At 43.3% G+C, this 23,516-nt stretch overlaps 1 long non-coding RNA gene across 1 annotated transcript; it reads left to right on the forward strand.

Moving 5' to 3' along the window:
- Positions 1–8,619: 8,619 nt before the first annotated feature.
- LOC139186406 (uncharacterized) lies at positions 8,620–23,331 on the forward strand. The gene is made up of 3 exons (XR_011569950.1): positions 8,620–8,848; positions 19,829–19,988; positions 23,202–23,331. It is a non-coding gene; the product is annotated as an uncharacterized lncRNA (long non-coding RNA).
- Positions 23,332–23,516: the final 185 nt, after the last annotated feature.

Consider the following 23,516-nt stretch of genomic DNA (forward strand, 5'->3'; position numbering starts at 1 on the left):
AAGACAGAATCCAAACACTTCATAAAAGGCGATAACTTTCTTTGACCAATGAATATATTATTTATAAGTGATTCCAATGCCTCCTTCTCTCCCTCCTTCCTTGCCAGTTCTCCCTGCCCCCCACTTCACAGTACGTTGTAGCACTTGTTCCATGATGAAGCCCCTCATGATAAATAATTTATAAAGCAATTTACAAGTACATTATTTTTAGCAATAAGATAAGACCTGGGAGAAAGTGTTTTACTCTCTCTCACACACACACACACGCACATACACACACCCCATGGCTTATAAGGAACCAGTTATCAGGACACCAGTGAGTAGGGGGGGCTGGGCCAGAGGCAAATGTTCATAAGCCACAAATCTGGGCTCTTATACAAGAGCCTGGAGAAGTGTATAAAGCACATTTGCATAACAAGCAAGAGAAAACTCACCCAAAAGAATCTCCTTCTCATCTTTCTGTGTACACAGCTGCTAAGGTCCTTCACAAGGCGTGAGTCTAAGTAGAGAACGTTTTCCCTACAATGTCTAACTTCTCTTGAGCTGCCCGTCGACCCAGGTTCAGTGTTAAGAGTTCTCCATTAAGACAAATGACCTCCGTTTATCTTCAGTGTCTCTATGAGGCATAAATTATTACTCCCATTACAGGGATGAAGAAACTATGGCTGTCCCCAGGCTCTGATGTTCCCTCTTTGAACTTCAATCCAGTTAAAGCCACTCATTTGTTTGCATTCACTCACTAACATTCGACACCTATTTGGTACGTTCCTCTGGCCGGTCAGGTGTTGTGCTGACAGTTGTGAGAGTGAAAGTCACTCAGTTGTGTCTGCCTCTTAGTGACCCCATGGACCATGGAATTCTCTAGGCCAGAACACTGGAGTGGGTAGCCTTTTCCTTCTCCAGGGGATCTTCCCAACCCAGGGATCAAACCCAGGTCTCCCGCATTGCAGGCAGATTCTTTACCAGCTGAGCCATAAGGGAAGCCTCCAGGGAAGCCATAAGGGGACTGCTGACAGCTGGGAGGTGTCCATGGATCATGCAGCTAGAACAGTGCCATCTGAAAGAAATGAAATGCTAGCCACATATGTGATGTCAAAACTTCTAGGAGTCATATTATAAAAAAAGGTAAGAAAAAGGTGGAATTAATTTTAATAATGTAATTTCTTTAGCCTGGACATAATTTTGAGCAAACTCTGGGAGTTGGTGATGGACAGGGAGGCCTGGAGTGCTGCGGTCCATGGGGTCGCAAAGAGTTGGACATGACTGAGTGACTGAACTGAAATGAACTGATCCTAATCTATTTTCTTGGGCTCCAAAATCACTGCAGATGGTGACTGCAGCCATGAAATTAAAAGATGCTTGCTCCTTGGAAGAAAAGCTATGACCAACCTAGACAGCAAATTAAGAAGCAGAGACATTACTTTGTTGACAAAGGTCTGTCTGGTCAAACCTATGGTTTTTCCAATAGTCATGTGTGGATGTGAGAGTTGGACTATAAAGAAAGCTGAGCACCGAAGAATTGATGCTTTTGAACTGTGGTGTTGGAGAAGACTCTTGAAAGTCCTTTGGACTTCAAGAAGATCCAACCAGTCCATCCTAAAGGAAATCAGTCCTGAATATTCATTGAAAGGACTGATGTTGAAGCTGAAACTCCAATACTTTGGCCACCTGATGCGAAGAACTGGCTCATTGGAAAAGACCCTGATGCTGGGAAAGATTGAAGGTGGGAGGAGGAGGGGATGACAGAGGATGAGATATTGGATGGCATGACCTCCTTGATGGACATAAGTTTGAGTAAGCTCCGGGAGCTGGTGATGGACAGGGAAGCCTGGCGTGCTGCAGTCCATTAGGTCACAAAGGGTCGGACACGACTGAGTGACTGAAATGAACTGAATTGAACTGATACTAAACATTCTATTTCATGTAGTGAATATAAGCATCATTCATGAGGTAGTTTAAATTCTTTTTGTTTGGTCTCCTAAACCCAGTGTGTGTTCCTCACTGACACGTCTCAGTAAGGACTGGCCACGTGACCAGTGCTCAGTGTCTAAGCGTGACTCGTGGCTCTTGGACCAGCTGGCATAGATTTAGAGGAAAACAACGGGGGCTGATGCAGGAACTAGAGTGTGACATTTGCTCTCAGAAAGATTAGCACAGGGTGGGTGTAGGTGGTGAAGTGAGGAGCTCAAAGCCAGGAAGGTGAATTCAGCCCAAGGAGAGTGAAGGAGGCTGGGATGGAGTCAGGTTGGAAGTCTGGAGCCATCAAGATCCACCCTCCCTGAACTTGAGTTACCTCTTACGCTCCTAGTGATGAATGTTCTGATTTCTTGCCCAGCTGTTTCTTGATTATTTTCTTTAAATGGATTCAATGAATATACTTTTAAACATGAACAAATCCATTTAACTCTGGAACTTTTTAAACTTTTTTTTTTTTTTTTTTGATCATCGTATGTAGGATCTTAGTTCCCAGACCAAGAATTGAACCCATGCCTCTTGCACTAGAAGTGTGGAGTCTTAACCCCTGGATCACCAAGGAAGTCCCTAACTCTGCAGCTTTTTAATGTTACCATTAATGGAGAATCAGGACAGACTGTTATAAATAAATTAACCATAAAAGAAATATAAAGCAAAGAAGACAAAGTTATTCAATTTTAGTCCTGTATTTTTGCCTAAGCTTTCAGGTCTACTTTATCTTCACTTAAAAAAAAAAAAAAAACAAAACAGAGGATTCTTCAAACCAAGATGGAGTATGAGGGTTATGCTTTTGCTTTCTATTAAAACAACCAAAAAAAAAAAGATAAAATATATTCACTAATATTTTTCAAGACCTGGGCAAGAGGCAAAATGAGGTGATCTCTGAGATTGCCCCAGCTTCCTGTCTAGGGAATAATCTGCCTGCCAGTGAGAACTGCTCTGATCCCACTTAACAAATCTTAGAAACAAGACCTCCAAGGACCATACTGTTTCCAAGTAATTTAACTTCATTCTAAAGCTAAAGAATATTTATAGGAATATAAAAATCACCAGATTGCAGCGTAGGGAGGAGAAGCCCAGGTGGAGTCTGATAGTGGAGGAGACAGAGCTGAGAGTCCAGGGAGATGAAGGCAGCTAGAACTCACAGAGCAGAGTTCTGGGGGGCTGGGGGGAGGGTGAGAGCTGCAGAGGAAACCCCGGGTATCTGCAGAGGGCTCCCCTTCCCCCAGACATTCAATTAAGTAGTGATCACCACACCTAGATGAAGAAGGGATTCAAGCTAAGCGTGCCCTGTGTGAGGACTGCCTAGTCCCATCAGCCAGACTGGAAACCTCGTGATTTGTGGAACAAGGGGTTAAACACACAAACGGCTTCTGTAACAGAAGCAGGGAATCAGTACATCTCTGATCTTGTGTGGGCATGTGTGCCAAGTCGCTTCAGTCATGTTCAACTCTTTGTGATCCCATGGACGGTAGATCACCAGGCTCCACTGTCCATGGGATTCTCAAGGCAAGAACACTGGAGTGGGTTGCTGTGTCCTCTTCCAGAGGGTCTTTCCAACCCAGGGATTGAACCCGCGTCTGTCTCCTCCATTGACAGGTGGGTTCTTTCCCACTCATACCACCTGACAAGCCCTCTCGGATCTTACCTAACCCATTTTAGAAACAAGATCCCAGAAAATTAAACTGCTTCCAAATAACTTCACTATATCCAGGAACAATCTAATATTTTTAGGAATATAAAAATCTCCAGTCGTAACGAAGTAAAATGGACAATGTCTTGTATCCAATTAGAGATTACTGGGCATGCAACGAAGTAACAAATTATGACCCATGATGAGGAAAAAGATAAATTGAAACCCAGCCAGAACTCACACAGATGTTAAAAGGAGCAAACACATTTAAAAAAGTTGTGATAAGTGTATGCCAATTGTGCCTCAGTAAGTCTTTTTTTTTTTTTTTTTTTTTAGAAGAGGGATTCAGCAAGTGGTCAAAAATGTTTGTCTAGTACTAAACTCTCTTCTCAATAAAATCAGAAGTAGAGAAAAAGAGATGAAAAGAGAATTACTTTCTATGTGAGTCAGTGTTGCTCAAAGATGTGGCCGAGTGCCATGTAAATCCATCACCCAGAGTGACATACAAGAGCACCCCAAGCCTGGGAAAGCTCTTGGTCAGCCTGTGCCTAGGACTGGAGGAAGAGGATGCTGGGAGTCTTTCAGAAACTGCAAAATGCCACCTAGCTGGAACATAGAGTGCAAAAGAAAGACCAGGGAGGGGTTTCCCTGGTGGTCCAGTGGTTAAGAATCCATCTTGCAATGCAGAGGACACCAGTCCGATCCCTGGTCGGGGAAGATTCCACATGCCTCAGGGAAACTAAGCCTGTACACCACAACCACTGAAGCCCGTGGGCCCTAGAACCCATGCTCCACAGCAAGAGAAGTCACTGCAGTGAGAAGCCCACACACCGCAACTAGAAAGTAGCCCTCGCTCACTGCAACCAGAGAAAGCCCACACACAGCAACAAAGACCCAGTGCAGCTAAAAATAAACACTTTAAAAAAAGAAAGACCAGGGAGAGGGGACTGTTGCTGTAATTGAAAGCTGATCTGAGATTTTAAACTCTTCTGGCCCAAGTGAATTTGGTATATTAGCTCAAATATTGGTCAGATCCCCATTCCTGTCTGTTCTTTGGAACTTCTGTAGGCTAAATAAACCCTCTGAACATCCTTTCCCTCAGAGATAACATAGGAATATTAGCCCATGTCTACCATGATGATTTGAGGAGATTAAATTTTATAACGTAGGGCTCTCACTTACCTCATAGAGGTGAGCGCCATCTGAAATTATGATATTTTGATATTGCTGATATTCTGTACTCCTTATTTCGCCATCACCCAAGGAGGGATCTTGTCTGTTCTGTTCCAGGTTGTATATCTCACACTTCGTATGCATAGGGCTGGACCACTAGCAACCCTCAGTAGATATTTGTTGAGTGAATGAATGAACTCAGGGAGTGTAACACCACATCTGGAACATGATAAATGAACACTTAAAAAAATGTTTATTTAGGTTCTTAGGACAAGGCGATGGAATCAAAGTTATGAATTTCTCCCACCGAGATCTTTCTGATTTGTCAAATGACAGGTGAAGCAGGGTAGCTGGTAGTCTAACTCTGAGTTCTCCCAGAGCTCACTGTTTCATCCAAGGTCAAGAAAACTTTTTCTGCCTTGGGCCAGGTTGAGTCATCCCAGATTTAAGGAGCGAAGCAAGTAAATAAAATGTTCTGTCTGATCTGCCTGGATGAGCCACAGTCCTGGCCCCAGGAATTGGCCCCCTGGATGGGTCCAACAGACCATGGCACAGAAGAGAGAGTTAATAATAAATTATAACCATGGTGCAGTAACCATAGGCAGATCCTGTATCCACTCCCCCAGCCCACATGTTCACTCACTGACCTGTTCTACCCCATGGGCTTAATTGGCATCAAAGAGAAACAAATCCAATAAAATGCTTCCCTGAGGTGGGAGTGAGTTCAATGATTCACTCTCATTCATTTCTCTCTCTATTTCTCTTCTCCCTGTCAAACAGCTGATCCCAGCTGATGGAAGAACAAAGGAAGGGTGCTTTGGAGAAGTCATCCTGTTTTCCCCCATGCCTTAGCTCTCTCACAAGACTCAAGACTTAGTCCTAAAGCTTTCCAGGACTTAGTGATCAGGCCACTTGGTAAACAGTACCATTTGTGTCCTCCGAGGAGTAGGGGGCACTAATGTGGCATCTTGTCTCTACCTTTTTGTTGCCCGGAGGTGGCCATGAAAACGCTGTGCTCACATCCCCTGCTGTGGGGGGTGCTGTTGACTGATGACTTCCAGCTGCGGCATTTCTGGATCTGCCCCGAGTGGCACCTTGGCCATGCTTCCCGTGAGACACCAATGAGTCACTGCAGTAGGGGGTGCTAAGGCAGGTTCATTCCTGCAAGGTTTAGGACTCCTTTAATGAATGACTTTTTTTTCAGCTTTCAGTTCAGTTCAGTCGCTCAGTCGTGTCTGATTCTTTGCGACCCCATGAATAGCAGCACACCAGGCCTCCCTGTCCATCACAAACTCCCGGAGTTAACTCAAACTCACATCCATTGAGATGGTGATACCATCCAGCCATCTCATCCTCTGTCGTCCCCTTCTCCTCCTGCCCTCAATCCCTCCCAGCATCACAGTCTTTTCCAATGAGTCAGCTCTTCGCATGAGGTGGCCAAAGTACTGGAGTTTCAGCTTTAGCATCATTCCTTCCAAAGAACACCCAGGACTGATGTCCTTTACAATGGACTGGTTGGGTCTCCTTGCAGTCCAAGGGACTCTCAAGAGTCTTCTCCAACACCACAGTTCAAAAGCATCAATTCTTTGGCACTCAGCTTTCTTTACAGTCCAACTCTCACATCTATACATGACTACTGGAAAAACCATAACCTTGACTAGACGGACCTTTGTTGGCAAAGTAATGTCTCTGCTTTTGAATATGCTGTCTAGGTTGGTCATAACTTTCCTTCCAAGGAGTAAGCGTCTTTTAATTCCATGGCTGCAATCACCATCTGCAGTGATTTTGGAGCCCCCAAAATAAAGTCTGACACTGTTTCTACTGTTTCCCATCTATTTGTCATGAAGTGATGGGACCAGATGCCATGATCTTAGTTTTGGTTTTCAGCTTTACTGAGGTATAATTGGCAAATAAAATTATAATACAATAAGTCCCCTATACATGAATCTTCAAGTTGCAGACTTTCAAAGATGCAAACGTGTGTTCCATCACCGTCAGGTGTGAGTGAAACTGCGGCTTGCCCTTCATCTCCTATTGTTGACGATCCTTCAGCTCTACTGTCTCCCACCTTCTCTCCCTTCTCCAGTCAGTAACTCTTCTTGACTGTTCACTCAGTGCCAGCCCCTGTGTGCCAGCTGTTGTACTGTACTGTACTTTTCAAGATTCTGTACTGTGAGATTTAAAATGTTTTCTTTATGTTTGTTTTTTTAAAATGTATTATTTGTGTGAAAAGTATTATAAACCTATTACAGTACAGTACTATATAGCTGGGGCTTCCCAATGTCTCAATGGGTAAAGAATCTGCCTGCAATGCAGGAGACACAGGAGACTGTGGGTTCAATCTCTGGGTCGGGAAGATCCCTTGGAGGAGGAAAATGGCAACCCAGCCCAGTATTTTTGCCTGGAAAATCCCATGGGCAGAGGAGCCCAGCAGGCTGTAGTCCAAAGGGTCACAAAAAGTCGGACACAATATAACTGACTGTGTTAGTTGGGAACCTAGGCTAACTTTTTTGGACTTACAAACAAACTGAACATAGGAACACACTCTTGGAATGGACCTCATTCGTATGCAGAGAATGTCCAACGTGATGGTTTGATATATGGCTGCATTATGAAAGGATTCCCACTACCCAGTTAATTAGTGCATCTGTAAGCTCACGTTTCCCTTTTTTGTTTTGTTTTCGGTGAGAACACTCAAGTTCTACTCTCTTAGCAAATTTTGGCATTACGGTACAGTATTTTCAACTATGGACACCGTATTGTATGTTAGATAGACAATTGGTGAGAAGTTGCTGTAGCACACGGAGCCCAGTGTGCCCTAGCATCCCGGTGCTCTGTGATGATGTGGAGGATGGGATGGGGGAAGGGGAAGGAGGCTCAGGAGGGAGGGGGTGTAGGTATAACTATGGTTGAGTCGTGTTGTTGTATGGCAGAAACTAACACAACACTGTAAAAATTAAAAAACAAAACAAACAAAAAAGGGCACCAGTCAGACTGGGTTAAGGCCATAAAAACCCCATTTTAGCTTAATTATCACTTTCAAGACTTTATCTCCAAATATGGTTGTGGGTGTTCTTTAGAAGGAATGATGCTAAAGCTCAAACACCAGTACTTTGGCCACCTAATGCGAAGAGTTGACTCATTGGAAAAGACTCTGATGCTGGGAGGGATTGGGGGCAGGAGGAGAAGGGGACAGAGGATGAGATGGCTGGATGGCATCACTGACTCGATGGACGTGAGTCTCAGTGAACTCTGGGAGTTGGTGATGGACAGGTAGGCCTGGTGTGCTGCAATTCATGGGGTCGCAAAGAGTCGGACACGACTGAGCGACTGAACAGAACTGAACTAATGAGACACCAGGAGTCAGGACATCAACATGTAGATTTTGGAAGAACACAGTTCAGCCTATAATCCAGTCACCCAGTCATCAGCTTTGTGTGGAACGCTAAGTAGCCCGAGGGGAGAGTGTATCTAGACTCCAAGGCAGTGGTGAATGGCTTGGCCATATGGTCAGGGACCTGGAATGAAATGGCCTAGACAGTCTAAGCCAAGGAAGTCTTAGGTAGAGGCATGTGGATGGACGTGGGAGCGTGGGCAGAAAGCCTAAGGATTTCTGTGTCACACCTCAGTCCCAAACAGAAAAGCATTAACTGTGCAAGAAGCCCTGGAACAACCAAGTAGACAAAATGACTCAGCCTGGTGACATTAAACAGCTTTCGTTACTGGCCACCCCAGAGCTGAGCATGTGGACAGAGTAACCATGGTGACAGATGGGAGTTTACTATGGACCCAGCCAGTCTAGCTGTGGCTGCCCCCATATGTCCAACTTTCCCAGCAACAACAATCAACACTGAAGTGCTATTTCTTAAGGAGACCAAATGGTCATTTGTTAGCAAATTGGTTTCATGTGGCTCCTTCCTTCCCAGAAGAGTCAGCAGATCTCCGCCATCTCCTGGCAGAGATGGACACCTATTCTGAGTCAGAGTTTGCCTTTTCTTCCCACAGATCTTCAGCCAGTACCACTCATAGGTGCTTAGCAACCAAGAAACTGGCTTCACAACGGAGGAGGTATTGGGGTGGGCTCTTATCCTAGTCCTAACTGACTTGAGAATTTTCTTGAAACTGCTCAGAAGTCTTGAGGTCTTTACTGCTTAATCCTTCTTTCTTCCTACAGTCCTTTGCAGATATCAGATCTGAATCATGGTCTGAAGACTCTATTTTCTCTAACTCACTCTACTTTTACTTCCAATGCATCTCTTGTATTTTGGATCCTGCCTTAGCACCTACTTTTCTAAGAACCTGAGCCAGTGCCAATCCCTTCTCAAGGGAGTAACTTACACATGGTTGGCTTCCATCAGCTGATTAATTCTATGTGTGCCCTTTTATCACCCTAAATGACTCTACTTACAAGTTCTTAATTTAACTGGGACTATTCCAAATGTATTACTAGAGCTTTATTTCACCTTTCCTTTAGGGAAAAAAAAAAAGCAGTTTTGGCTCAAATCCCTTAATCACAGTAAAAATCACCAAATTCTTCTGTTAATGCATTAAACATAATTATATTTGAACTTTCTGTCTTAGGAAGAAATGAATATTTTGTGCTAATGGATACATTCAAATAATTTTTAAAAAACGTGCTTTTGTGATAGCAGCAGTTAGAATCTCAGATGTTAATCTTGTAAGACATCACATTTCATGGGTTTTGTAATGTGTTCCAAATGTTACATGACTTAAATTTCACTGGTGACCAAGGTGATTTAATCATCCAGGAAACCCTGATTATCAATGTTTCTACTTTTTTTTTTTTTTTTTAAGATATTTCACTTTTAGGACAATACACACCCAGAAGTATACAACAGCAGTCAATGGATTCACAGAAAGTATGTGTAATTCCTTTGTTTGTTGTACTTGCCAGCTTTCAATTAATTTAGATTTAGCTGACTTCCAAATTTTGAGGGTTTTCAAAATATAGTAATTTTTGCCAATTCACCATGGTAAATAACTGATTTCCCCTGCTTCATTTAAACATTATTTCTGACTTCCCTTAAACACCTTACCATTATTCCCAAATTTGTAAACTATCACAACAAGTGATAACATATAATAAAATAAAAAATAAAATAATATAAAATGAGATAATAAAATAAAACAGATAAAATATTTTATATTATTTTATAAAATAATATAAAACAAAACAGATAATAAAATAAAAAATAAAAATAAAATAAAATAAAAAATTCCCCCCCAAACATCCCTGATATTTTTCTATGTTTCTTATACACATTCGAGACTCCTAGAAAATGGCGAGATTCTTGGGGACAGAGAATAGGGACTCTCGTGTTTCTGTGGTTCCCAGCAAAGCAGTGGACAGGTAGTTAGCTTTTGGTAACTGTTTCTCTTTTCTCTCTCAGATACTCTCCTTCCCATTTTGAGAAAAATCTTGCTTTGAGGAACTAGGACAGTAGTAATAAACCTCTATTTCCCGCTTGAGGTTTGTACAAAGAGAAAATTTGAAAGTACCTGTTAAAAAAAGAAAAGATTCTAAGCTTTTTACTTTTTCAAAAATTCCTTTTATTCTTCAACTAAAACCGAATGTTCAGAAAATCATGATGCCTGCTTCATTGTATTCTTCTGTGAATTCCCCTTTGGACCAAATCAGATGCTAGAAGGTCATTCCCATGATCTGTTTAGCATCAAGATAAGGTCAGGCATTAATTAATGTTGAATTACCAAAGAATTCCTATGGAAATGCATATGACATCTACATTATAACCATAATTAGCTAATTAACCAATCAATTATAATGATTAATGTGATCATAATGAATGTATGGCAAATGGTTATTAATTCCTAGAGTTCCCAAAGTGAATGCATTAATCACAGTTGAATCCGTGGTATAATGTGGGTGCCTAATTGTCTTTCTGAACTCTGGGTGTGATGTAATAACTTACATCTGCTTAGAACTTTTGCAGTTTATCAAGCACTTGACACATGTTATCTTATTTTTTTTCCCTTATAACTGACTTGTGAAGCACTAGAAAGAAAGTGTGTTATTGTTATTAGTATTGTTTCCATTTCACAGGTGGTGAATGTTAGTTTCAGAGAAGTTGCAGATTTTCGCAGTATCACACTCACTGCATTTCCTCCTTCAAACAGCTCTTCCAACAATCTTGATTGGTAGCTGGAGCTCTGGACATGAACATTTGTACTAGGACTTCCCCTCCTTTCCCAGACCTTTTATTGCATTATACTGTCTGGTGTTTTCTTAAAAAATTAATCAGCCTGTCATCGTATCATAGATAAATGAGAAGAGAATCCTACCACTGAACGTGGGGAAGCCTGAGTCACTTAAGAGAAGAGAAGGAGCTTTGAGGCTGGGATCCCAGTGCTTCTACTGTGTGGCTGGATGGGAAGGAGGGGTCAAGAATCACTGCATAATTTTCCTTAATTTTCCTCCAGTGCAAATCTTGTAAAACCCAGAAGCATTCCAAGTGTGTAGTAACAATTAACAGGTGTACGTGCTGACTTAGTATATGTAACTGAATGAAGAGTAAAACCAAAACCAACAAAACAAAACAAGAACCAAAATACTGAATCAGACACCAAGCCTTAGTGTGTAAAGAGATAATTTAATAAAATTTCTGCCATCCATTTTATTGAATATGATGGAAATATTTCAAACCAAAAAAGGCACAACTCCTCAGCTACAAAGTGTCTGTGTGAGTCACAGCCTCTGTGTTGGACTCCTTTCTCTGCTTAGGGCTCTGCCCTGGGGAAACCATATCCCCTACACAAGGGTTCTTTCTCTTGCAGGTGAGTTAGAAATGTGGTTTCCAGTCTGGTGAATATAACACATTGCAAGAGGAAATCAAGGTCAAATTGTTCATCTTTTAGAAGAATTTATGGTGGGCAGGGGGTGTTCAAAAAGAAATGGCTCATTCTAGATAAGAACCATAGCATCTGATGAGAGTAGAAAGTGGAGAGAAAACGCCTTACAGAAGGTAGGTATTCACCAGCAAGCAGTAGGAGAGCATGGGACCAGAAGATCAGTCAAGGGAGAGTTCATTCTGGAAGGACTAACCTGAGGACCAACGAGGAACGGAAAGGCAGCACATGGTGGGAGTGAAACCTAGATTGGCTGTAGCCAAACATCACTTTGAATGTCAACCTACAGGAAACGCTTTTACACTAAGGGATGTTTGAGTTGTGTATGAACACTTGAGGTTTTGGTCTGTTTCAAAGTCATTTACTCTGCAAAACATCACAGACATTTGAAACTGACTCTGAACCTGGTAGAGTTTTGGTAAAGATCTTGATAAGTGACATCAACAATTCTGGAAGAGGATCTAAGAAGAGGCCCAGCAAACCAGGATGTCATGTGCAGCCGTGACACAATTGGCTGGGGAATGTGGCTCTTGCTAGTTAAGGAAGGACTGTAGGTTCAGGTCAACTTTTTAAGGTGTGGTTAAGTTAAACTCTATGTAGTTTCTTTTTAAGCTCATTCTGTGGTTAACTCATTTTCAAATAATTATTATGTTATAGGCATAAACAAAGTGAAAGTACCTTTTCTAAAATATTATATTAATTCGTTGTTCAGTTTATTACTTAAGCATTTGTTTCCCAGATGGTGCTAGTGGTAAAGAATCCACCTTCCAGGGCTTCCCTGGTGGCTCAGACAATAAAGAATCTGCCTACAATGCAGGAGACCTGGGTTTGATCCCTGGGTCAGGAAGATCCCCTTGAGAAGGGAATTGAAACCCGCAAAGGCGGGATCGAGCCTCAGAAACCCACTCCAGTATTCTTGCCTGGAGAATCCTATGGACAGAGGGGCCTGGCAAGCTACAGTCTATGGGATCACAAAGAGTCAAACATGACTGAGCGACTAAGTAGTGGCCAATGCAGAAGACATAAGACGTGTGGGTTCGATCCCTCGGTCAGGAAGACCCCCCTGTAGAAGGGAATGGAAACCCCAACCCACTCCAATATTTTTGCCTGGAGAATTCCATGGACAGAGGAGGCTGGCAGGCTGCAGTCCATTGGGTTGCAAAGAGTCGGGCATGACTGAACGACTAATACACACACAGTGATGGACTCCATGGAGACAAAGATAAATATAACATTTTTTTCCCATCAGAAACTCTTAGCTTAGGTATAGGGCAGGCAGACATGTAAGTGAATATGTGCCTTCTGTAACTGAATCCACCTGGCAAGGGTGCGTGTGCTCTGTGTATTGAGTGATGTCTGACTCTGCGACTGTAGCCCACCAGGCTCCTCTGTCCATGGGATATTTCAGGCAAGAATGCTGGAGCGGGTTGGCCTTTCATCCTCCAGGAGATTTTCCCAACCCAGGAATCAAACCCCTGTCTCCTGCATTTCCTGCATGGCAGGTGGATTCTTCACCTGCCAAGCCATTGAGGAAGCCTACCTGGTAAGGGCAGTCCTGGTTAAAATGTTCACAGTGTATGGAACAGAAAATATCTCCTGTATAGTCCAACCTAATGAGGCTGATCCAAGTCGTTTTGCTGTAGTTTATGGAAGCATGCTGGGAGAAGCTTACCAACAAGCTTCGCCATATTTAACTGATTGCAGAAAGCCCCATCACCAGTTGGAGTATGGAATCATGTATACTTTTTGGGAACATAAGCAGTGAAGTGCAAGAGTGTATGTTTTAATTTTGTCCCTGCCACATATTGGGTGAATTGCCTTGGGTAAGTTAACTGTGTTATCCTTAGTTTTCTTTTCTATAAAAAGGCATATTGATACTCATGTTAGATGGATGGTTATGGACTTAAAGAAAGTGTAGTGTATATAAAGTACACAGAAAAGTGCCTAGCAATTAATGTCTTAGCCTGGATGCCCTAGAACAGAATCTGAGACAAAATGCTAATGTCTTACTGGAAAGTACAAATCCCAAGGCTGTGAGAGTGAGGTGGGGAAAAATGGAAGCAAATACCTTTGTGACTACCACTTCATGAAGGGCCAGAACTGATCATTCAGCCACCCCAGAGATTTCTTTTCCGCAATACTATGCTTCAGAACACCCCGGCAAAAAGGTGTGAGAGTCTCTTTATTTGCCAGATCGCTCCCTTTTTCTGCCGTCTGTCAGTCAATCTTTGTCCAGCCTGGTTTCGGAAATGTCAAATGTTGAGGCAGTGGGAGGTGGTGGTGGCAGCAATGTTGTTCACAGAGTCCGCCCACGAGGCTGGCCCTAGGAATACCTGCTGTAGAATCCCCGTGCTGCGTAACTCCAGCTTGGGATATCTTATTTTCCCCCGGTGCCTGGTTTTGATTAAAGGCATATGTCATGTTCAATGACCCCTGCTCAGCACAACCCCTGGGTTCCCTTATGTAATCAGTTTGTTTAAACCATGTCTCCGATTATGTCAGGTCTTGACTGCGGCCCTAAGTACAAGAGTGTAATGGGATATATCTATTAAACAGATGTTGGACCTTAATGGACATGTTTTGAACAATCAATTGAAATGAAACTTTCAATAACTACTGTAGAACAAGAAAACATATCTGCTTACATTAAACAAAGCAATATGGCCTCTTACTGGTTCTCTAGAGCAGTGGTTTCCCCAGATGGGTTGTGCATCAGAATCCAAGAGGGGATATTTTACAATTCAGATTCTCAGGCCTCCACTTACCAGATGGTTTGATTCACAAACCTGGGACAGAATTTAGGCATCTGAATTTTTGAAGGATTCTGTGATATTATGATTTATAATAAGAAATTTAGGGTCCTTGTTTCTGGCATATAGCTCCTAAAATTCTTGGAATTTCCTTACTGATGAGAACCACAAAGATGTCTCTTGTTACAGGTATGAAGTGCCTTTTGGACCCCACCTAAGGATGGGGGCTGGATGCTAGGACACCAATCTTGTGATTGAAGGGTCAGAGCTTTCAGCCCCACCCCCACCTGTAGGGAGGGGAGAGAGATTGGAGACTGAATCAATAACCAAAGGCCAGTGAAGTCAAACATGCTGATGTAATGAAGCCTCTGAAAAGCCCAAAAGGATGGACTTGAGAGAGCTTTTGGACTGGTGAATACAGGGCGGTGCTGGAGGACTGATGCATCTACAGAAGGCATGGAAGGCCTTCATGCTTTCCCCACATCTTGGCTTATGCCCTTTTTCCATGTGGCTGTTCCTGAGTTATATCCTTTTTTAAAAAAACAGTGATCAAGAGAGTAAAATCTTTCCTGACTTTTGTGAGCTGCTCTGGTAAATTAATGGAACCCAAGGAAGGAGGGGGTCATGGAAATCTCTGATGTATAACCAGTTGGTCAGAAACACAGGTGACAGGGAAACCCATCTGGTTTCCCCAGATCAGTCGTGCATCAGAATCCAAGACAGGATATTTTACAATTCAGATTCTCGGGCCTCCACTTACCAGATGGTTTGATTCACAAACCTGGGCTTTCAACTGGTATCTTAAGTGGGTGGATTGAGTAGGGCTGTCTTGTGGGACTGAACCCATAACCTGGGGGTTTTGATGCTATTTCCAGGTAGATAGTGTCAGAATTGGGTTGAATTGTAGGGCATCCAGTTGGTGTCCAGAGAACTGTTTGGTGGTGATGGTGATTTGGGGGAATCGCCCCATGGATTAGAACTGAGATCTATATACTTTTAGGGCCCTTGAAAATTATAATGTACAGCTGGCTTTGGAGGCCATGAGCCTAGAGACAACCAGAGATGGTCATTTATAGACAACCAATGGTTATTAGAGACCAATATTTTCATTTGTTAATTTATTCTTCATCCATTGATTTATCAGTTGGTTGATTGATTCTTCATTAGCTTAATATCCCCTGTGTATGCACAAGTCATTGGTCTAGACTCCTTTGGGATATAAAAGACGTTTACCTAAGACATGCTTCTTCTCTTAAAAGTCCTTGCAGTTAGCTGAAATGGGAAGACCAAATGTTTATTCAGCAGCCAGTCTGTTTCATACGTGTACTGTATACTTGCGTATTCGATATATCTTACAATAGCGGCAAAGAGGAGGTGGTGTTATCTCCATTTTACAGGTGAGAATACTGAGTTTAGACAGGTTAAGGGAAACATGTTCATTATTACTCTACTGGGCTTCCCAGGTGGCGCTAGTAAAGAACCCGCCTGCCAATGCAGGAGACATAAGAGATGTGGGGTTCGATCCCTGGGTCAGGAAGATCCCCTAGACGAGGGCATGGCTACCCGCTCCAGTATTCCTGCCTGGAGATTCCCATGGACAGAAGAGCCTAGTGGACTATAGTTCATAGGATCGCAGAGAGTTGAACACAACTGAAGCGGCTTAACACACATTAATTTTAGTAAATGCCAGAAGTGAGGAGATGTGTGCAGAGAAAATAAACATCCTGAAAGAGACATCAATACATCTTGTAAACCAGTCAAGATAAAAAAATAAAATTTGAGAGAGGATTAATATAAAGGGAGGTCACATCCATCCTGACTTAGAGAAGACAACAGCCTAAGCTTAGAAGAAGGCAGGGAAGGACATTTTTGACGAACTAGACACTTAAGCCGGGAGTTTGCAAACCTGGCAAGACATGTAAATCACCTAGGAGCTTTATAAACAGCTCTGATTCAGTGGGTCTTACCTGGGGCCTCAGCATCTGTATTAATTTAAAAGCACCTGAGGTGATTCTGAATTGTCAGCCAGATTTGGGAATAAGTTACCTGTTTGCAGAATGGATAGAGGCAGCAAAGAGCTTTCAGGCACTTGGGCAGCACAGAACTCAACTCTGAACAGAGTCTAGTCATTCAGGAGTAATTTGTCACCATTATCTCCATTCAATTCATCACCAAGTCCTACCAGTTCTGCCTCAGGTGGTCATTCTGATTCTACTTCCCCCTCTCCATCTCCACTGGTGCCCTTTGGATTCTGTCATCCTACTCCTGAGTTAACTACCTCTCATTTTTGCCCCTTCAATATATTCAGCCTCGACTAGATGGTAAAGACTCCGCTTGCAAGAGAGACCCGGGTTTAATCCTGGGTCAGGAAGATCCACTGGAGAAGGGAATGACAACCCACTCCAGTATTCCTGCCTGGAGAATGTCATAGACAGAGGAACCTGGTGGGCTACAGTCCATGGGTTTGCAAAGAGTAGAACACAACTGAGTGACCAATACTTTCACTTTCACAGTGACTTTACCTCTCTCTCTAAGATTCAGCTGATCACGGCATGTGATGGGCCATGACCCAGCTAAACATTGTTCCCACTCCCCATTTCTGGATTCCTCAGAACGGCCTTCGAGGCTCTCTCAGTTTGAATTACTCTTTCATTCATTTATTTGTTCATTTACAAAATGTACTTCGTGCCTGTGGTGCGCAAACCCTGTGCTGGACAACGGTGATGCAGTGATGAATAGGACACGATTCCTGCCATTGATAAGCTCTCAATACAATGAACAATTGTATTGTACAATTGTACGGTACCTAATGTATTGTACATAAGCTCTCGATACAATGAACATTGTCCAGAGGTGAACTCCAAATGCTGGGATTGGGGAAGGTTTCCTGGAGGATGTGATATCTGAGGGACGATTAAGAGAAATTAGTCAGATAGAAAGGGAGGGGCAATCGTGATAGCACACAGCAGGTTGACAGGGTACAGCAGGGACAAGGACATGGCAGTAAGAGGGAACATAGTTTGCTCAGACAACTCTTTAATAGTTCAGGATGAAGAGCATTTGTGGAAGGGGAAATTATTGAGACATTATTAAGCCGGAATGTAAGCATGATTCTAGGACTGATTGGGTAGAGAAGGTGCAATGCCTAGATCCAAATCTAGCTGGAAATATTGAAATAAATGATGACATTTGGCATTTTACATGCAAACGTCCATGCTTGACCTGGAACCCAACTACACTCTAACAGGCTGGGAGGATGTGGCTTAATATCAGAAGCACACACAGAACATGTCAGTGGTAGGAAGTGGCCCCTGCCCAGACTCAATCTTAGAATGTCTAAAAGTCCCAGGATATCTGGGTCCTCATGCTCAGGGTTAGGATTCACAGAACAGATGGCACAAGGAACAATGGATGCCCAGAGGTGGGTTAGCGGGGAGGGGAAGTGCTAAACTATAACCCATGAGAGAATCTTGGAGGAATTGGAGATGCTTCTCCCAGGAACATTTCTCAGCTAATTCTTCAGAGAACTGCCTGTGGAAGAGGAACTGAACTCTGGGACCCTAGGGGTCAAAGCTGAGTCCAAAGGGCAGAATCCCCAGGTCCACAGATCTCTGAGGAATATAAGGAAAAACTTATATTGGACACGACTGAAGTGACTTAGCAGCAGCAGCAGCAGCAGCAGGAACTCTGCTCTGCAGTAGATCTTCAGAACCTACTGATCTTGCATAACAGCAACTTTGCATCCTTGACTGTCACTTCTTCATTTCCCTCTCCCCACAACCCCTGACCACTACCAATCTACCATCCACTTCTGAGTTGGACTATCTTAGATTCTAGATACCAATGAGGCCATACAGTTTTGTGTTTCCGTGTCCGGTTTATTTCACTTAGCATAATGTGCTCATCCACATTGTTGCAAATGGCAGGGTTCCCTTCTTTTTTAGGGCTAACAGTCCAGTGCTTGTAGTGATAACATTTTCTTTATTTATCCACCAATGGACATTTGGATTGTCTCCATCTCTTGATTATTGTGAATAATGCTGCATTCAACAAGAGACTGAAGATATGTCTTTGAGATTAGGGATGTAAGCCCAGAAGTGGGATTGCTATAGCATTTCTTGCACTCACTAGATCTGATTTTCTGACCAAAGAAACCGCTTTTTAGTGAAGGAAGCATTGTGTAATATTTAGAGTGGTCAGGAGTTAAGAAGTGGAACTCCCTGGTGGTTCAGTGGTTAAAAATCTGTGCTTCCACTTCAGGAAGCACAGGGTTCCATCCTTGATCTGGGAACTAAGGTCCCCCATGTAGTACAGGATGGCCCAAAACAAAACGAAAAGGTTAAGAGGCTGTTTTAGCACCTGGATTGGCCAAGTTTTTCTGGAAAGGACTAGATAAAGATACCCAGCTTTGTGGGCTCCTCAGTCTCTGTGGCAACTACCCAAACAGCTCTTATAGCAGGAAAGAAGCCACAGACCATAGACAATGGGTGTGGCTGTTTCCATAAAACTTTATCTGCAAAAACAGACAGGGGGTTCAGTTCAGTTCAGTTCAGTTCAGTTGCTCAGTCGTGTCTGATTCTTTGCGACCCCATGGACTGTACCATGCCAGGCCTCCCTATCCATCACCAACTCCCGGAGATTACTCAAACTCATTACTCAAACTCATTGAGTCGGTAATGCCATTCAATTATCTCATCCTCTGTTGTCCCCTTCTCCTCCTGCCTTCAATCTTTCCCAGCATCAGGGTCTTTTCATATGAGTCAGTTGCAGATGGTGAGAGTTCCACCTCTGAAGTTATTTGAGCAGCTTTGAGCATTTGCCCTAAAATGATCCTTGTAAGAGAATATAACTGTAAGTGTAGACAGTCTCTGCAGAAAACCTGACTTTTTATTGAGAATACTTTCATTCAATTCTCCTACAAATAAGAAAATTAACCCCCACGCTCAAAGAAAAGGCATGCTTGCATACATGCTAGGTCACTTCAGTTCTGTTCAACACTTTACAACCCCATAGACTGTAGCCCACCAGGTTCCTCTGTCCATGAGATTTCCCAGGCAAGAATACTGGAGTGGGTAGTCATTTCTTCCTCCAGGGGATCTTCCAGACCCAGGGGTAAAGAGGGAGTCACCCCCAAATGTAGGACTGGGTAGTAGACATAGTTATGCAGAAAGAGATCTTTTCCCTTTACCTGAATATTCAAGAGATGGGGGAGGGGTGGGCAGCGCTAGTTTTTCTGGTCTGTAAAAGTTTTTAAACTTTCTTGCCTTTGATGAAAGCCTTTTCTAACTGGTTCTAGAGCCTTCCTCTGGGGCGTGTGTCTGCTCCTCTCCAGTAGATTAGCATGCGCATTATGAATTTGCTGTCAATGTCAGCAGCCTAGCTTTGCCAATTTCACAAATGTCTTTTCTTTCAGGAGCTGGAAATGTTCTCAAAACTGTCCTGAAAGCAAGTAATGCTTTCGGTCGTTGTCACCTTGCTGAGGAACAAGCTGCAACTTCGCTTTCTGATTTCATTCTCCCAGTGACATTTTTCACACAGGCTCTGACAGAGACAGCAATTATAAAGACATCCAGGTTGGCATTCAAGGATTCTTGAAGTTAACAAATTGTCCAGGAATAAATGACAATGAAGTTGGCAGACTACACATGCCTTCATGAAAATGCAGGAGCCAGAGGATCAGAGTGGAGCCTTAAGAAGCAGCTGCCCCTAACCCTGGAGGGGCATGGTGGGCTTACCCCAGTACAGTCTCCTTGGAAAGCAATCCACCTTAGGGCAAGTGGGCTGTGACTTCTCAGCAGATTAGAAAGGTAGAAAGATGTCAGAGAGAAACAATGAAGAAAATATATACTTAAATCCAATATAGCTTCTTGATTTGCTGATGACACCCAAGGGCAGGGAGGGTGTTAATTACAAGAAAATTCCATCCTGCGTACATTGACCATTTACTGTCTCCTTGTTGCCCACTGTCTGTCCTCTCTGTAGCTTGGTCAGGTCCCCCGCATTTTGGTTTCATCCCAGTGTTCCAGCATTCCGGAAGTCCTCTTTTCCAGCTATTAAGGACATCTCTATGTGTTGGCGCCTTGTACCCTGTTCCCTCTGCCTGGAGTTGCTTCCCCCAGCTTCCCTCTGAGCATCCCAGCTTTCCTACAAAGCCCCTATTCATTCCCAAGACAATCATCTTCATTAATGGATGAGATGGAAGCCCTGGGCCCAATGGTAGTGCCGCGAGAGTCCTGGGAAGATCTGGAAGCTTTGCTTTCGAATATAGGGGGTATAGGGAATTCAGGCCCAGGCCAGTTCCTGCGGAAGGTTTCTTATGGGATAGCTAAGTTTGTCATGAAGCAGGAAGCCCAAATGTGGACCACGAAGTCCGAATGGAGCGAAAGCAGTAACTTAGTGCTACTAAGTGCTTGCTGAGTGGAGGTGCAATTTTAGTCTTGTGCATTCACTAGGAGGGGGAGAAGGGTAGGGAGCAAGTGAGGAGGTAGGAGGTGGCCTGGAGGGAGGGATGGGGGTTACATAGAATGTAGACAATTGTAGCTGAGAGATTTTGAGTTTGACTGTCTTGTCCTCATTAAGGATAATAATGATAACATTTATGAAATGCTTTGTTATTTGTTGTTCAGTTGCTAAGTCGTGTCCAACTCTTTGGAACCCCATGGACTGCAGCACACCAGGCTTCCCTATCCTTCACTTGCTCTTGGAATTTGCTCAAACTTATGTCCATTGATTTGGTGATTCTATCCAACCATCTCATCCTCTCGCCCCCTTCCCTTCCTGCCCTCAGTCTTTCCCAGAATCAGGGTCTTTCCCAATGAGTTGGCTCAGTACTTTACTTTGCTCTATTTAACAGTCATCAAAACCCCCATTTTGCTGATGAAGAGGAGGAGCTGAGAGCCACGGAGCCCAAGGTCATGTAGCTAAGAAGAGGTGGACCAGGACTCAAACCCAGCTCTCTGTCTCCAGGGCAGATTCATCATCATTCTGCTCTACTGCCCAGAAAATGTGCAGCTCAGCCATCCAGACCAGGCAAGGGGTGTTTCTCAGCATCCTTCATGGACATGGAGTGTCAGAAGGCATTCTAACTTTCCTTCTGGGTGGAAGAGGTAGTTCTCTTCAAGTTAGGCCTATCTTGGTAAGAGAGCTAGACAAGCCATGCTGTTGGTAGGATCCTAGCAGTACTCGTGTCTCTGTCACATATCCAGTACTGGATGCAGGGGTTGTCACCAAAGAGACCCACTGTAAATGGTTCTTGATCATGTACGGAAGGACGTCTTGGAGCATGCACTCAGTGTGGCTGGCTGTGACCTCCACCCTCTCTATCATCTCTACCTCGCCTCAGATAACACACACAATCCACACATGGGAGAATGCTGATACAGAGATCTTCTCCAGTGTCTCAGGACATCTGTCTCCTTTGGTTTAAATGGTTCTAGTGGTGGTCCAGGGATTACACTCCCTGTTTCCACTGTAGAGGGCTCAAATTCAAACTCTGGTTGAGGGATTAAGATCCTGCATGCCTTGTAGCACAGCCAAAAAAAAATCTTTTTGAAAAAAGTAAATAAAGAAAGAAATGCCTCTCAACCTGGGTCTATAACCAGTCATTTCAACCCATCACCCGCCTCCTTCCCATCAGCCTCTTGTTCTATCTACTGGTCCCTCATCTCCAGCTCAGAATCAGACCTGCCATTTTCTCTCCCCGCTCCTACTCCTGGATCTCTATGACCTCTGGAAGAGAAAAAGTATATACATATGAACAAATAGTTGTCTTTATGAGTGTATAATTCCAATCTCACCAAATTCCTGGACTTTGAAATTATGTCTTTCCCATGAACCACTGCAGGCATTTGAGATTTTTTGGAGAGAGTTTGTGTATAAAAGGAAGAGAAAAGGGGGTGCTGTTTACTTGGGGTTGTAGGTGATAAGCAGCTTCCAAGACAGTGCAGTGGAAAAGCATCCATCTGCCAATGCAGGAGATGCAAGAGATGTGAGTTTGATCCCTGGATGGGAAAGATCCCTTGGAGGAGGGCATGGCAATCCACTCAAGTATCCTTGCCTGGAGAATCCCATGGACAGGGGAGCCTGGCGGACTGTAGTCCATAGGGTTGCAAGGAGTTGAACACAACTGAAGCGGCTTAGCATGTAGGTGATAGGTTTTCATGTTTTGTACCAATGAATGAAAGTATTTTTAATCATCCCCCCACACAAACTGACCCATATGCCTGAATGACCGCATATGTTATGTACTTTTGACAGAGTCGTCGTGTTTATGACACTTAGTAGTTGTTCTTCTCTGGCTGCCAGATGGGAGATTTTGCTCAAAGCTACTATTTTTGTCTCCCACTTGAGTATTCTGGAACTTCATTTGTCTCTGCAACACATTTTGCATTCTCTTGACTCAAAACTACTGGAGTAAATTTAAGAGCTGCCTCCTTCACTCCCAGCATGTGGACGTGCCTCCTTGTATATATATTCTTTATCTCTCCATGGTTCTCAAACGTTAAGTGTGAATCAGAATCACTTAGGAGGTTTCTTAGCCCTCAGGTTGTTGGACCCCATCAGCAGGTTTTAAATTCATTGGGTTTGTGATGGACGAAAAATATGCATTTCTACTAAATCTCCAGGTGATTGCAAGTCTGCTAGTCTCGGGACACCTCTTTGAAAATGACTACTCTACACTCATCCTTCCTTTCTTAACTTGGGTCAGACAATCAGGGGTTCCTTTTCCTTTCTGTGGCTGCCCTCTTTAGCACTGGGGACACTAATAATTTCTTCTTGAATTACAGGTAGAGGGTTCATTACGAACCAAGTCCAGCAGCTCGGTCCTATTGATTCAGCAGTAAACAAAGCCAAAGAGGACTCTCCCTTCAGGGAACCCACCTTCCACCTGGGAAGAGACGCATCGATGCGGTGAGAATAAATGTGAGTAACTCTGAAAATGGGCGCAAGTGCTGCTTTTGCCAAATTGATGATGGGAAAATGTAACCGAGTTTGTCTACATGATGGAGAAAAGAGTAAATAGATATTAAATCTGTCTGATAAACACTGAGGAGACTGCCTACTTCATAGTGGGCATTTCAGCAAAGAATATTTCCTTTCCC

The sequence above is a fragment of the Bos indicus genome, chromosome 13, assembly GCF_029378745.1.
Source record: "Bos indicus isolate NIAB-ARS_2022 breed Sahiwal x Tharparkar chromosome 13, NIAB-ARS_B.indTharparkar_mat_pri_1.0, whole genome shotgun sequence".
In the NCBI taxonomy this organism is placed as follows: Eukaryota; Metazoa; Chordata; class Mammalia; order Artiodactyla; family Bovidae; genus Bos; species Bos indicus.